The 17,156-nt window shown below is 31.6% G+C and overlaps 2 non-coding genes and 1 pseudogene across 2 annotated transcripts; all 3 read right to left on the reverse strand.

Annotated features, from left to right (window-relative positions):
* Positions 1-3,111: 3,111 nt before the first annotated feature.
* On the reverse strand, positions 3,112-5,755 carry LOC140919246 (cytochrome f-like; annotated as a pseudogene).
* A 9,250-nt stretch (positions 5,756-15,005) lies between these two features.
* TRNAW-CCA (transfer RNA tryptophan (anticodon CCA)) lies at positions 15,006-15,079 on the reverse strand. Its single transcript has one exon. It is a non-coding gene; the product is annotated as a tRNA-Trp (tRNA).
* Positions 15,080-15,238: 159 nt separating this feature from the next.
* TRNAP-UGG (transfer RNA proline (anticodon UGG)) lies at positions 15,239-15,312 on the reverse strand. Its single transcript has one exon. It is a non-coding gene; the product is annotated as a tRNA-Pro (tRNA).
* Between the last annotated feature and the right edge of the window lie 1,844 nt (positions 15,313-17,156).

Here is a 17,156-nt window from a genome sequence, read left to right on the forward strand (position 1 = left end):
CACAACTTAACACTTAGCAATTCCTACGCGATTACTACGACACACGAAGGTTCGATAACCATCATACTCACACACAATACACAACACATAGCACTTAACACCTTCATCTCAGTTATCACGATAAATCAAAATTCGAATCACTCAATCATAAACTCAAATCAAACATGACTCGCGTGCCAGGCACCCTAATGCAATGCGTATATGCCAAAATGCATGGACTCGGAATTCCAAACCAAAACCCTCCTCGAAGGGCCGTAAATCATAATTGTACCGCCTATCGCAGGCCAAAGTACCAATTACCGAGGTGCCACCTATCACGGGTCAGCACGATTTACTAAAATGCGTAAATCATAAACGTACCACCTATCACGGGTCAGTACAGTTACCATGGTGTCACCTATCACGGGTCAACTCGATTTTCTAAATAGTAACTCGTAAACGTACCACCTATCACGGGTCAGTACAGTTTACCGAGGTGTCACCTATCACGGGTCAACACGATTTACTAAAAGAAAAAGCGGGAATCGTAAACGTACCGCCTATCACAGACCAGTACTGTTTACCTAGGTGCCACCTATCACGGGTCAGCACAATTCACCAAAAATGTAAATCGTAAATGTACCACCTATCACGGGTCAGTACAGTTTACCAAGGTGTCACCTATCACGGGTCAACACGATTTACTAAAAGAAAAAGCGGGAATCGTAAACGTACCGCCTATCACAGACCAGTACTGTTTACCTAGGTGCCACCTATCACGGGTCAGCACAATTCACCAAAAATGTAAATCGTAAATGTACCACCTATCACGGGTCAGTACAGTTACCATGGTGTCACCTATCACGGGTCAACACGATTTACTAAAATGTAAATCGCAAACGTACAACCTATCACGGGTCCGTACAGTTTACCAAGGTGTCACCTATCACGGGTCGACACAATTTACCAAATGAAATGCATGAGCATACACAGACTCCATTCACAACAATCGTTAAGCAAATGCAGATATTAAAAGATTCCCCATTTTTAATACCCATTTAACTTAAACGACTTTCAAACAACATTAATTAAATAAGTCATTAAGAGATTCCCCGTTCTTAATACCGATTTAACTTAATGATTTTCAAAACAAAACGTTAAGCAAACAGTCATATTAAGAGATTCCCCATTCTTAATACTCATTTACCGAAACGATTTTCAAAAACGATAGTTAAGTAACCGAGACATTAAGAGATTCCCCATTCTCAACGCCCAGTTAACTTAAACATTTTCCTCAAATACACATTAAGTAAACCGAGGTATTAAAAGATTCCCCATTTTTAATACTCGTTTAACTCTAATGGTTTTCAAATTCCACAGAAACAAATTCAAACATACTTTCACATTCAAACCATAATTCACAACAACCACACCAATTAACAAACATCAAGTACGAACACACCAAATACAACGAACACAAATCACGCAACATAACACCCAGATACATCAAATTTCATTTACCACGAAACATTCATCATTATAAACAAAACCTAACTCTAAGGTTTTACCCATAACGCACTAGTTTCGTTTTTCCCCAAATCGATACATTTAACCCTAACAAATTCCTTCCCACACAACTACAGATAAGTCCCTAATGCAAGCTAGAAGTTTGGAAGGAGCCCTTACCTCAACGTTAGCTTTAACGTGCGTTTCCGGTACCGCGAGTAATTCCGGTAAAATCTCCGCTCGCAACGCCGCTTCCAAATTAGTTCACTAGCACCGTAGCGTGGTGGTGAGCAACTTTCCCTTCTATCTCTTCGAGAAATGAGGTTTGGATCTAGAAGAAACGGAGGGGTTTGTGTTTGGATCTCAAAACCGTTTTTCTTCGTTTTCGAATCAAAGAGGAAGAGTGGAGTTGCGAAAACCTTGATCTAACTCTCACCCAACCTTGGGTCACTAGCTTTGAAGAAAAGGAAGCAACGAAAATGAAAAATGGAGAAGGATGGATTTTGGTTTCACGGTGGTCTGAGGAAGGAGATGGAAAATTGGAAATTTCCTTCCTTTCTTTTTCTTTCCTTTGTTTTTCCTTTCTTCCTTTTTCCTTCCTTCCTTTATATACTATTTTCTTTTCCTTTTCCTTCCTTCTAGTTTTCCTTTCTTTTTCCCTCCAAACAAACATATTAAAATATAATAAATATAACTTAACAAATATCTCAAAATCTAGATATTTATTAAATTACCGTTTCACCCGAAACGCATAAAATTAACCGTAAAGTATTCACCGCAGTGAATTTCAATTTATTTATCGACGACAAATTCTAATTGGCATCGAAATATCTTTTTGATTATAAAACTCCAAAATATTATTAACTTTGGCTTAAGAGCCTCCGAGCCAAAATCCAAAATATACCAAAAATACATAAATGGTACTTTAAAATTATGGGTCTTACATGCTGCAAGGTTGTGAATATGTAAATGTAAATAGTATGTTTTGTGTTGCATAGTTCTGTTGTGAATATATAAAGTTATATAGTTGTGTTTTTGTGAATATGTAAATGTAAAAAACATGTAATTGTGTCAAGTTATATAGTTCGGGTTCTGTTGTGAATATGTAAAGTTATATAGTTACGGTTCTATTGTGAATATGTAAAGTGATAAAGTTATGTAGTTTTGTTGTTGTGAAAATGATTGCTGGATGAAAACTGATTTTAAAGTGATAGTTGGAAGAAAATGATTTTGAAAAAAAAAAATTAAAAGACAACGCTTTCTTAAAAGATGACAAAAAAAACATGTTTATACAAACAAGCGTTATTTAAAAAAATTCTATTTACAACATTTTTTTTAATAAAAATAGAATAAGAATGCACCTATTACAACACTTTTTTATTTATTTAAAAAAAGCGCTGTAAAACTTATTCTTTATGAAAAAAAAAAAACTATTTGTATTCGCAATCTCATACCTCCATTTTAAGATCTTTCAAACAATTCAAATTAAAAGAAAGCCTTTTAGTATTTCCTTTATGGCGGGGTCTCTACCACCTTTTTTGCTTCTCGTCTTGAAATTTTCTTTTTTTCTTCATTCTAATAGAATGGCTTTACATAATTTATCAACAAAAATGGAGTTCTTTTTACCTAGAAATTCATTCCGGACAATTGAACCTTCTCAAATTGTTTCTTTTTAAGAACCAAAAAGATTTGTGCCAAAATAATCGATGCGAAGAAGAACAAGAGACCTTGGACACATAACAGATCTTAAAGGACTATTTATGCATCCCCCCTGACTAAATCCACCCACATTAAGATTACTAGTTAATGGTTGATCAAGTTTGATGGATTCACCCTCTAAAACAAGAAGTTCTGGTCTTGGAGGTATAATATCAATCACTTCACGTCCATCCGCCGCATCCACTATCGTTATTTCGTATCCACCTTTTTCTTTTCGTATGATTTTGTTTACTATTCCAGTTGCTGTAGCATTATAAACATTATTATTACTCTTACTCCCGTCGGGATAAATCTGACCCCTTCCTCTGTTACCGCCTACGTATATAGGATATTTTAAGAAGTGAACATCTCTCTTAGTAGAGGGATCTGGAGAAAGAATAGGAAAGGTAATTTCACTATATTTCTTTCCAGGAACGGGGCCTACCACAATAATATTTTTTTTTGTGGGACGATAGGTTTGAAAAGACAAATTACCTATCTTTTCTTTAATCTCGGGCGAAATACGATCAGGAGGGGCCAATTCAAAGCCCTCTGGTAAAATAAGAACAGCCCCCACATTCAAAGCCCCCTTTTTACCATTAGCAAGAACTTGTTTCACTTGCATATCATAAGGAATTCGAACAACAGCTTCAAATACCGTATCGGGAAGTACAGTTTGTGGAACCTCAATATCTACGGGCTTATTAGCTAAATGACAATTAGCACATACAATCCGGCCGGTAGCTTCTCGCGGATTTTCATAACCTTGCTGGGCAAAAATGGGATATGCATATGAAATGGGTGCTCCAGTTATTATATATATCATGAGCAATACGGAAATGGATCGAGTAATCTCTTCCTTTATCCAAGAAAAAGCCTTTCTAGTTTGCATGGTCCAATCATTGATCCTGAAAATTTCTACAATAAGATTAGGTAGGTTACTGGCATGGTTCCCTATCCATTATTCTGCTATTTACTTAAATTATTTTCCTAGAATATAGGAAGAATACGAGTAGAACGAAAAAGAAAAAGTCAATTTTGGAATGTTTAGCTTTTCTATAACAAAAGAAACTTTATAATTGGATCAGTGAATCATTTTTTCAGTCATTCATGGAATGATAAATCACTACAAGCGACGGAGATACGCGATTTAAATAACGGAAAATCCAGTATTTTAAAAAAGTATCTAAAATGACTGGAAAGGTAGAAAGAAGACCGGATATAATTTGATCATTCTGAGTAAATCCAAAATCTTTATAGACTGACCCAATCATTAGTTCCCAACCATGAGTCGAGTGGAATCCTATACATAAATCTGTTAATAAAAGAATAGAAAAAGCTTTTATTGTGTCACTTAAGTTATATAAAAATTCTTGAACCCAAGAGTTAAGAATTATGATTTCTTGATTACCCCTAACCATTGATCCCGAAAATTTCTACAATAAGATTAGGTAGGTTACTGGCATGGTTCCCTATCCATTATTCTGCTATTTACTAAAATTATTTTCCTAGAATATTGGAAGAATACGAGTAGAACGAAAAAGAAAAAGACAATTTTGGAATGTTTAGCTTTTCTATAAAAAAAGAAACTTTATAATTGGATCAATGAATCAGCTCTTCAGTCATTCATGGAATGATAAATCACTACAAGCGACGGAGATACATGATTTAAATAATGAAAAATCCAGTATTTTAAAAAAGTATCTAAAATGACTAGAAAGGTAGAAAGAAGACCGGATATAATTTGATCCTTCTGAGTAAATCCAAAATCTTTATAGACTGACCGAATCATTAGTTTCCAACCATGATTCAAGTGGAATCCTATACATATATCTGTTAATAAAAGAATAGAAAAAGCTTTTATTGTGTCACTTAAGTTATATAAAAATTCTTGAACCCAAGAGTTAAGAATTATGATTTCTTGATTACCCCTAATAGAATAACCACTTAGAATAAGCAAACAGATGAAATTTGTAAAAAAATGAAAAATTGTATGGATACGATCTTGGTTGTGCGTCTTGATCAATTGGATGATTTCTTTGTAGATTTCGATACGAAGGTTTTGTAAAGGTGTTTCCGGGTATTCCTTTAGCATTTCATCCAAGAGGAAGAGTTCCTCGAACTCTATGAATTTCTTTAAAATACTTTTTTCTTGAATGATATTCACGAAAATTTCGGATTGTTTCGTATTCCACCAATTAATAATCCAAGATTCAAAACTATTCTTAAATGTAAAAGAGATGCACCAGGGCAAAAAGACTATAGATGTAAGACATAGAAGGGGAATGAATGCTTTCTTTTTTGCCATTTTTCATCTTTAATGAACTCAGTTTCATCTCATTTATCAACTATATATAATAATAATCTTTCTATCAAGCCTAAGCTCTATTATAAGTAATAGATCTTAGCTATATATCAATTTCTAATTTACTCATATAAATTGATAATTTTTTCTCGCTTTTTTTTTATTTGTAATTCGGAAGTTCGTTTTTTACTTTCATTTGAAAAAAAAAAATACAGAAATCAAATAATAAAAGAAAATAATCCACCGCCAATTTGAATGAAGAAGAAAAAAATTGTTTCAAAAGTAAAAATTTCAAAAAATAAATGCTTTCTTAAAGAAAGCATTTATTTTTTGAAATTTTTTGATACAACATTTCATGTCATTTATCAACTATATATAATAATAATCTTTCTTACAAGGATAAGTTCTATTATAAGTAATAGAGCTTAGCTATATATCAATTTCTATAGAGATCAAATAATAAAAGAAAATAATCCACCGCCAATTTGAATGAAGAAGAAAAAAATTGTTTCAAAAGTAAAAATTTCAAAAAATAAATGCTTTCTTTAAGAAAGCATTTATTTTTTGAAATTTTTTGATACAACTATTTTCATTGATAGACTCAAGAACACGGAACTATTTCCATTGATACACTCAAGAATCTGGACAAGTCTCAAGCTTTTTGTATAACGTTGCGTGGAGTCCTATCATAATAATCATCACCAGGAGTTAAGGGAATGGTCCCTTGTTCTCTAGTTTGCATATAAAGGACACCGCTACTAGGTTTTGGGTTAGGGTTAGCTTGTAGTATGAGGGACTGAATATCTTCCATACGAACTCGGAGAAAAATACGACGATATGTTCCAGGAAATTTGTAACAAAAAAAACACACCATTCTATTTTTTTTTATAAAAAAAATTATAACCACTACCCACATTCCAAAAAATGAGAAGCCACCAATGAAAACTTAGAAAGAGACCAGCGATTCCATAGAAAGTCAGTGTGATCCCTTGTGGCAAAAAAGGAACTACAAATTCGGACGAAATGAAAGAGAAAAACTGCCTACCATAATAACTAGAAACTGAAATATATAACACTCCTAATGAATTTAAATTGAACACTCCTAACTAGAAGTTGATTGGTTTTCGGGATCCTGTTACAATGTCAAGCCATGCGTCTTGTGAGCGACAAACATATTTTTCTGACTCCAAAATGAATTTTGGAATATAAACGAATAAAACAGATATTACAATTAATACAAGGCCCACTAAAAACACATAAACGTTTATCATAAAATGGGTACCTCTATTTTAAATTTGTACCTGTGAAAATAAATTGAACTTTAAAAAAAGATATATAAGACTTGTTACTACTCCCCGTATCTAAAAAATCTTAATTTTTTGAACATAAAGAAATAAAGGAGCCATTGCAACTGCCGGAAATACTAGGCCGACTAAAGGAACAAAAAAGGAAGGTAAGTTTATCCTAAAATGGGGTACCTCGATTTTAAATTTGTACCTGTTATTTTTTTCTTAATTCTTAGATTAATATTTGGATTATTATTATATTGTAATTAGTATATTGTAATGAAGATAGTATTTAATCACTAGAATTCAATAGACTTATGCTAACTCTATTTTTAAAATTATACTACGTATTGCTAAATGAATAGATATATCTATATTTAAATAATAAATATAGATATATCTATTTTTTACGGTATAAATGGAGTATACATAATAAGTATAGAATATAGTAAATCTTTAATCAAAGAAAAAACTTAATCAGATTTATTAATAATCCAAAATCTAAAAATAATCAATATTTTATTAAAGATAAGGAATGTAGAGCGAAATAACTGTATCCATTTAGTCCTAGTTCTACAAGAAACATGTCTCTGAAAATATATCTTTTTATTATTCTTAGTAGCTTTCTATTATTATGTTATGACTTTACTCTTGTGTGTTCTAATTTTATTCTTGTTTTTCAATTTTGAACTTCAAATAGTATAAATTATTCGGATACAAAAATAAAACTAGAGTCCGCATTAATTTCAATTTTGAGTCAAAGGAAAGAAACCATGAAACTGAAATAACTCACCTAAAAACTCCTTTAAAAGATTCTGAGGTGGGATTGAATCAAATAAGCCTTTTTCGAATAAAAATTCAGCCGATTGTGAACCTTCGGGAACTTCTGTATTCAACGTTTGTTCAATTACCCTTTTCCCCGCAAATGCAATGTAAGTATTTGGTTCGGCAATAATGATATCCCCCAACATGCGAAAACTAGCTGTGAGCCCACCAGTAGTAGGAGATGTAAGTATCGCTACATAGAATAACTTTTGATTGATTTGATAATTATATAAAGCAGAAGAAATTTTAGCCATTTGCATTAAGCTCAAACTTCCTTCTTGCATACGCGCACCTTCAGATGCACATACTATAATAAGGGTTAAAAGTTGATTGGTAGCATATTCGATCAACTGAGTGATTTTCTCACCCACTACGGATCCCATACTACCCCCCATAAACTGAAAATCCATAATACCAATTGCTACAGGAATACCGTTTATTTGACCTGTGCCTGTTTGAACAGCCTCCGATAATCCTGTCCTTTTTTGATAAGAATCAAGACGAGTTTTATAAGGTTCGTCTTCCGAATCTAATTCAATGGGATCTAATTCAATGGGATCTAATTCAATGGGATCTAATTCAATGGGATCTAATTCAATGGGATCTAATTCAATGGGATCTAATTCAATGGGATCTAATTCAATGGGATCTAATTCAATGGGATCTAATTCAATGGGATCTAATTCAATATGTGCCTGTTTGAAGAGCCTCCAATAATCCTATCCTTTTTCCATAAGAATCAAGACGAGTTTTATAATGTTCGTCTTCCAAATCAAATTCAATAGGGTCGAGTTCAATGGGATCGAGAGATACCATATCTTCATCTCGAGGGTTTCAAGTACCTGGATCAATCAAAAGTTCGATTCTATCTGAACTGCTCATTTTCAAATGATCTCCACAGTGTTCACACATATTTATTTTTGATTTAAAAAATTTCTTATAATTTAATCCATAACAACTTTCGCATTGAACCCACAAATGTTTATATTTTTGAGTAAAATTGTCATCATTAAAACTTTCTTTTTTACTATCATTTGTAATAGTTATTGCATCATTACATCAGTATTGTTGCTTTGACTACTGTTTGTGACCTTACCACAAATGTAACTATAAACGTCACTGTCATTATCATTATATTTGAAATTGTTATCTAAAATGTCACTATCAATACATATTTGAGAACGAAGATAATTCTCAATGCAACTATTAATGATATTTTTCCAATTAAATTGACTATCATAGTTAATCTCCAAAATTTTATTTTCAATAAAAAAAAATACGGAATAACTATAACTATTACTATCCCTAACTAAAAAGGTTTTATCAGATAGGAAATTCTCTCTGTTGCTGGCATCTACTAAATAATCAACATGACTGTAACTATCATTATCAGTTACAATGGATGGCTCTTCACTCTTCTTTTCAATAGGACCAAAACTATCTATGGATTTACTTAAACCACACCTGTATTCTAACTTCTTATTAAATAGCATTGAATTGAACCACCATTTTTCCATAGAGCTTTTTCCCTTTATTTACATGAAAATACAATAGATGAATAGTCATTCGATGAAAAATATAATTTTTTTGATATTATTCAATTATTGAATAAGAATAAAAAAATTATATTTAATATTAAAATTATACTAGGATTTTTAACTGATAAAAAAAAACTGATAAAAATAACGAGGGAATGGGCCTATCTTCTTATTAAATAGCATTGAATTGAACCACCATTTTTCCATAGAGCTTTTTCCCTTTATTTACATGAAAATACAATAGATAAATAGTCATTCGATGAAAAATATAATTTTTTTGATATTATTCAATTATTGAATGACAATAAAAAATTATATTTAATATTAAAATTATACTAGGATTTTTAACTGATAAAAAAAAAACTGATAAAAATAACGAGGGAATGGATATTCAAAACAAAAATATATGAATTAATATTTTTATATCAAATAAAAACTATTTGAAATGAAAAAATTAGTTTATAATTTTGAGCGTTAGATCCTCGTTTAATTCTTGTCATTGAATAAATGAGACTTTGATGAATAACTATTTAATTTTTTTCTTTCAGTTATTCTTTTATCCTTCCTAGTCTATTAATAACAAAATGGATTCTTCCAATGTATAAAATAAAAATTCCAATGGCTTTTGCTACTATAACCTTCCCAACCACGATTTTTTTATTTTTTTCTAAGTATTTAACCTATAAATAATAAATGATATTGATACTAGGTATTCAAAAAAACATAGTCAATTAAATAGAAATAGACAAAAAAATGGTGGGTTCCATCGTTTCTATGATTACTTTTTAAACGGTGAGGTCCTCTCTATACACCGGAGCCATTTCCTTCATTGAATCTTCATTTCATCAATGTTATTGTGAATTTGTACGGTTCATACTTATGGGCTCTACCCATAAAATATCTAGTAATAGGTCTTTCACAACGAAATCTAGCTATACAGTAATGGTATTTAAGTATGATTAGTTGACCCTCTTAGTCCGTTCAAAATTTAAGTAGGGTAAAATTTTTCTTTATTTGAAATAGGATTTTTCCCGCTTAATGGATAACTATTTGTTACTAATGGGAAATTTTTTTCATCTTAAATTGCAAATTAAGGTGACATTTTGCAGTAATCGAAACCATAAATTTTTTACACAATAGAATTATATATAATTAATAGAATATATTTTTATATTTTAGTCTATGATCTAAACGAGTCGCACATACACCCTAGTACATGTTCCTCGGCGCTGAGGGCATCCCCGAAGAGCGGGAGATTTGGTGACATTTCGGATTGGCTGTCTTGCGTTTCTAATAAGTTGTTTTATAGTTGGCATGGTGAGTCATATACATAATTAGCCGGTTTAGATCAATCCTAACCCGATGATTATGAATTATTTAGATTCGATTAAATCGGGTTAGTAAGACGATTAAATCAGGTTAGTAAGACGATTAAATCCGGTTAGGATCTGGAAGACGATTAAATCAGGTTAGGAAGCAAGCAGGTTAGGAAGACGATTAAATTCAGGTTAGGAAGACGATTAAAAAGAGAAAATTTAATCTCAAATCTTGTAGTTATCAGGAATCCTTTCTGCTCTTTTTTTATTCACAAAGAATCCGCTACCATATCAACAAGTCCGTAGGCTTGAGCTTCTTCTGCTGACATAAAAAGATCCCTTTCCATGTCTTTGGATATCTGCCATGAAGGTTTGCCTGTTCTTTGTGCATAAATATTTGTGAGTTGTCTTGCATTTCTAACAAGTTGTTTTATAGTTGGCATGGTGATTCATATACATAATTAGCTGGTTTAGATCAATCCTAACCCGATGATTATGAATTATTTAGATTCGATTAAATCAGGTTAGTAAGACGATTAAAATGAAAAAATTAAATCTCAAATCTTGTAGTTATGAGGAATCCTCACTACGCGAAAAAACGGCTTTTACAGCGCTTTTTTTAAGCCATTTACACCGCTTTTTCAAAAAAATAAGCGCTGTGGAAATGAGCGCTGTAAATGATACAACAGCGCTTTTAAAAAAGCGCTATAAAACATGTAAATACAACGCGCGCTTGTTATGCACATTTTACAGTGCTTTTTTGAGAAAGCGCTGTAATATGCCAACCCATATATGAGTTATGGGGTGGCCTTTTAAAACGGTTTTTTTAAAAAGGGCTTCCCGACGGGAGTAAGAGTAATAATAATGTTTATAATGCTACAGCAACTGGAATAGTAAACAAAATCATACGAAAAGAAAAAGGTGGATACGAAATAACGATAGTGGATGCAGCGGATGGACGTGAAGTGATTGATATTATCCCTCCAGGACCAGAACTTCTTGTTTCAGAGGGTGAATCCATCAAACTTGATCAACCATTAACTAGTAATCCTAATGTGGGTGGGTTTGGTCAGGGGGATGCAGAAATAGTCCTTCAAGATCCGTTACGTGTCCAAGGTCTCCTGTTCTTCTTCGCATCGATTATTTTGGCACAAATCTTTTTGGTTCTTAAAAAGAAACAATTTGAGAAGGTTCAATTGTCCGAAATGAATTTCTAGTTACTAAGATTTATCAACATATTAAGCTCGTAAAAAGAACTCCATTTTTGTTGATAAATTATGTAAAGACCTTTGGTTCTCTACACTCTTTTTCTACCATATTTAGAGAATTCCTTGTACCGTAGAACTAGTCAGTCATAGTATATATATTGGGAAGAAGACTGTTTGACTTTGGTTCTTTGCTTTTTTTTTTCAACTCTATAATCAATTCGAACCATATGATTATGTCGCTGTTTTCACATTTCAATGTACTACACAATGTACTACAATAGAAATATATTAATCCCTTTCTATTGTAATAAAATTTGAATGAAATTCGACTCGATACTAAATCTTAAAAAATAGGCAAATAATATTAAGTAAAGTCGGAATAGAAATGGAGAAAAGGGGAAAAGGGGATTCTAGGATGGAGAATTTGTCTTTTCCTAGAGTCCGATTCCTTCTTGTTTATATCGAAATAGATACGTAGTGAAGTAATGGACAAACAAAAAAGAGCGTGAATTTGATTCACTAAATAGAACTTCTTTAATTTACTTAAAAAATAAGAATGAAATCATGATTCGATATTTTTAGAGACTTAAATAGATTTCGAGTACTATTTCATTAGTATAGTATCAAAAAAGTTAGGTTCTACAGAATATTTGAGTGGTAGAAAATATATATTATATAAGAAATATAATACATTATATAATAATTCTTACAAAATATAATTCTTTCATATAGAATACTATATTATTGCGCCACCCCCAAGAAGTATTCCTTCTTTCCTTTACTTTTCTTTCAACTTGAAAGAAAAAGTATCGACAGATATTATCCAGAAAAAATGTTTTGAATCAATTAATGAAGTTCATTTTTCAAAAACATCCTAAAAAAAATGAAATGGAGTTTTTTGAAACATACCAAAAAGTTATCTATTGAGTCATTTACAAAAAGATTTTGATTATGAAGAACTCAACGGGACCCCCTCGAATTCGTCAAAGAAAGAGTGGATCCCTGTTGAGTTCTTATGCTTTCATTTCGAAAACTAAATTCATCCGATTACTACAGGGATGATCCCAATCCAGAATATGAACCATAAAAGAAAATACCAATTAAACCGATCACGGCAATACCAGCTACAGTACCTATTATCCAAAGAGGAATCCTTCCAGTAGTATCGGCCATTTATCCCACTTTCCTCCACATTTGATCAAGTAGTCAGTCATGCTAAAGACCTAAACAGTCATAGATAATTATGAAATGATATCCTTCCGAATGGGATAAGAGAACTCCTAATATATATATATACTATTCCCTTTTGTTCTATTAATTGAAGAAATAATTTGAAAATAAAACAGCAAGTACAAAAATGAGTAATAACCCCCAGTAGAGACTGGTACGATTCAATTCAACATTTTGTTCATTTGGGTTTGATTGTGTCGTAGCTCTATAATTCGGATTAGGTTTATCGTTGGATGAACTGCATTGCTGATATCGATCCCAAAAAAGAAACGGTGGGTACCGCTAGTCCGTGAACAGCCAACCATCGTACTGTAAAAATGGGATAGGTCCTATCTATGGTCATTGGAGCCTCCTAAAAAGATCTACTAAATTCATCGAGTTGTTCCAAAGAATCAAAACGGCCAGTTATTAATGGAATTCCTTGTCGGCTTTCTGTAAAATACTCGTTTGGCCGGGGGCTTCCAAATACATCGTAAGCTAAACCCGTGCTGACAAATAACCAACCCGCAATGAATAGGGAGGGTATAGTAATGCTATGAATAATCCAGTATCGAATACTGGTAATAATATCAGCAAAAGAACGTTCTCCTGTGCTTCCAGACATGCCGAGCTCCACATATTCTTTATTCTTATACAGTCAAAGGGGGATCGATTCCAAAAAAGATCAGATCAGTAAGTATAAATTTACTGAAATCCAATCTTTGTTAGATCGTCAATTTTGTACCAAGGGTCTCTTTCGAGTATACCGAATCAGTATAGCTATCCTTCTTCTAACACAGCAACGAAATTTCACAATCAGTGGCGAGATCAAGTACTAGAAAATCAAATTTATTTGTTTTTTCTTTGTTGGTTGTTTCGATATACTGAATAGAAAATTCCTCAAAGTTTAAGACTATAAGATGATGGTTCTCTACATTCATTATTAGCTTCGCACTAGAAACTAAAGATCCATAAAAATGTTAATGGGATGAAGTGGTTTCTAATAATTAATAAAACAAATTAGAATATTTCTAGAATTCAATTAGATAAGAAATCGAGAAATAAACTTTTTGTGGTTGTCAAGGCTAAGACTCTATCTTCCTTGTTTTAATTACAAGGATAGAGTTAAAATAAAAATATTTAAATAAAATATGATATGATGAAAATATAAAAAAACCGCGGACCCCTAGTTTCGAGTGATCTAATACCCTTTTATTTTCGTTCAAGGTATTAGAAGAATGAGATATATTACAAAATAGAATAAGTTCAAAATCAAAGTCAAGAAGTCAGGGTCACTCTCCTCTTTTGTTCTAAACTAATCGAATGAAAAAATTATCATTCGATTAGTTTACTCAGCTCATGAGTTGATCAAAAAATCTGTTGATTTGGAATCACAGGATGGGTAGATGTCACAGATGATTAATTGATTTCTTACCTATGTAATTATATTTTTATTTTTGTTCGTACGTAATATATGGATTCATGAATCCATTATTTTCAATTGTACCTTTTAAGTGGTATTTTTTGCTTCGTTTCCTATTTTTATCTCAAAAAAAGAAACTTAGGAAAGTGCTTTATAAACATATGTATAATAAAGACCATATTTCATCTAGTTTCCTTATGCCCACTATAACCAGTTATTTCGGTTTTCTACTAGCAGTTTTAACTATAACCGCAGGTCTTTTTATCAGTCTGAATAAGATACGACTTATTTGATTTCAAATTTACAGATGAATTGGCAATTTTGGAATAGTTTCGATATTCTATAGTGACTTATCATGTCAATTGCCAATTCTTGGTCATTGAGATTCATGGTCAATACAGATTCATATTTAAGGATAGATATTACCCCCACTTTTTTTCCTTTCAAACAAACTCAAATGATTGAAGTTTTTCTATTTGGAATTGTGTTAGGTCTAATTCCTATTACTTTGGCTGGATTATTTGTAACGGCATATTTACAATACCGACGCGGTGATCAGTTGGATCTTTGATTAAGTAACATTTATTTTTTTTATTGACTTCCTATTCCTTTTTTATTTGTTTGTTTGAATCCAAATTCAAAGGAGATCAAATTCATACTTTATATTAGACTGTTATGCCATTATTTCAGTGTCATTCTCAATCTAACAAATCACGCTCTGTAGGATTTGAACCTACGACATCGGGTTTTGGAGACCCGCGTTCTACCGAACTGAACTAAGAGCGCTTTATTTTCCTAAATAATTTTATGTGATTCCAATACATCTTGCATGCATACATACTCAATATGGAAAACTATTCATATTGAGTATGTACGTCCAATTGGAATCGGTCTCAATGGATCTATTGTTACTGCTATTACGATAACTAATAGAATAGTTAGCGATAGGGATGACAGGATTTGAACCTGTGACATTTTGTACCCAAAACAAACGCGCTACCAAGCTGCGCTACATCCCTCTTTCAATTGGTTTACAGTGTCATTGTAAAGAATTTTTGTCTTCTTTTCCACATTTTTCCATTATATATATCATAGATCCTTGCATTTTTTTGTTTTTTTTTTTATTTCTTATATCGTATAAATAAAATATCGAATATGAAAAAAGAAAAATATTCAATTTCTATAGACCGATACTATTCTATTTAATTAAATAAAAAGATAGAATATATAAATAATAATAATATAAAGAGTATAAGAATAAAGAATATAAATAAAAATATATATTAATTAATATGAAATAGAATTCAAATATCAAAAATGAAAAATCAAATTTTGAATTTCAAAAAATTCAAAATATAGTAATATAGTTATTATAATAAAATTATAATATAATTTAAATAAAGAAAATAGAAAAAGCATATTCTATAAAAATAAAAAAAAATATCTAATTAATCGTTGTATAATTCAAATTGAATTCGAATTTCCCCCGACAAAAGCAAGTGGTTATTAATATTAATTAATATTTAAAATTTATTCATATTCCTATATGTAATTAGGTATTAAAAATTACAACAAAAAAACGAAGGAGGATTTGAAATGCGAGATCTAAAAACATATCTCTCTGTGGCACCAGTGGCAAGTACTCTATGGTTCGTGGCTCTAGCGGGTCTCTTGATAGAAATCAATCGTTTATTCCCGGATGCATTGACATTCCCCTTTTTTTCATTCTAATTATGGGCACGGGAGGGGGTAACGAAGGTTAGAGATCGAAAAAAAAGAGGAAAGAATAAAGGTCGATTTGGCCTCGGTGAAACTCGAAATTTTGCCCAGTTTTCAATGGAATTGAATTAATACTTCAATTCCATTGCTATTAATAATAGAGTGAGCCCAGAAATGGAATTGTAATGCTAGGGCAGGGGCAATAATATCATACAAGATACATGAAGTACTGTATTGTGATTCGAAATATAGTTCGAAATCATTGTATTACTCACTTATTACTGTACTATATAAAATTAATCGGAACAAAATCTTTCATAATTTGATTTTGAATTATCAACTTATACTTTTTTCTGTTCCTTTTTGATTCTTCGCTTTCAATCGTAAAATCGAAGAGTTAAGTGAATCAAAAAAAACCAAAGGAGGTTCATGGCCAAGGGTAAAGATATCCGAATAACTGTTATTTTGGAATGTACCAGTTGTGATAAAAAGAGTGTTAATAAGGAATCGAGGGGTATTTCTAGATATATTACTCAAAAGAATCGACACAATACGCCTAGTCGATTGGAATTGAGAAAATTCTGTCCCTTTTGTTGCAAACATACGATTCATGCAGAGATAAAGAAATAAACAAAATGGATGGATTGTGGGTTACGCTTAGACGGTAGATGATAAATAATATTTCAGATAGAAGATATATTCTATAATTTAAATATATATAAATTCTATAGATAACATATAAATAATATTATATATATAATATTATATAACATGAAATTATATACATATACCATTATATAGCATATATTTCATTATATAACAAATATATATTACAAAAAAAAAATAAGAATATAAATAAAACAAATCCTTTTTTATAAGAAATGGGGTTTTCGGTATAGGAATAAACAAACCATGGATAAATCTAAGCGACTCTTTCTTAAATCCAAACAATCTTTTCGTAGGAGTTTGTCTCCGATCCAATCGGGGGATCGAATTGATTATAAAAACATGAGTTTACTTTATCGATTTATTAGTCAACAAGGAAAAATATTATCTAGACGCGTAAATAGATTGAGCTTAAAACAACAACGATTAATTACGATTGCTATAAAACAAGCTCGTATTTTATCTTTGTTACCTTTCG

This window comes from Cicer arietinum, chromosome 2, assembly GCF_000331145.2.
Source record: "Cicer arietinum cultivar CDC Frontier isolate Library 1 chromosome 2, Cicar.CDCFrontier_v2.0, whole genome shotgun sequence".
In the NCBI taxonomy this organism is placed as follows: Eukaryota; Viridiplantae; Streptophyta; class Magnoliopsida; order Fabales; family Fabaceae; genus Cicer; species Cicer arietinum.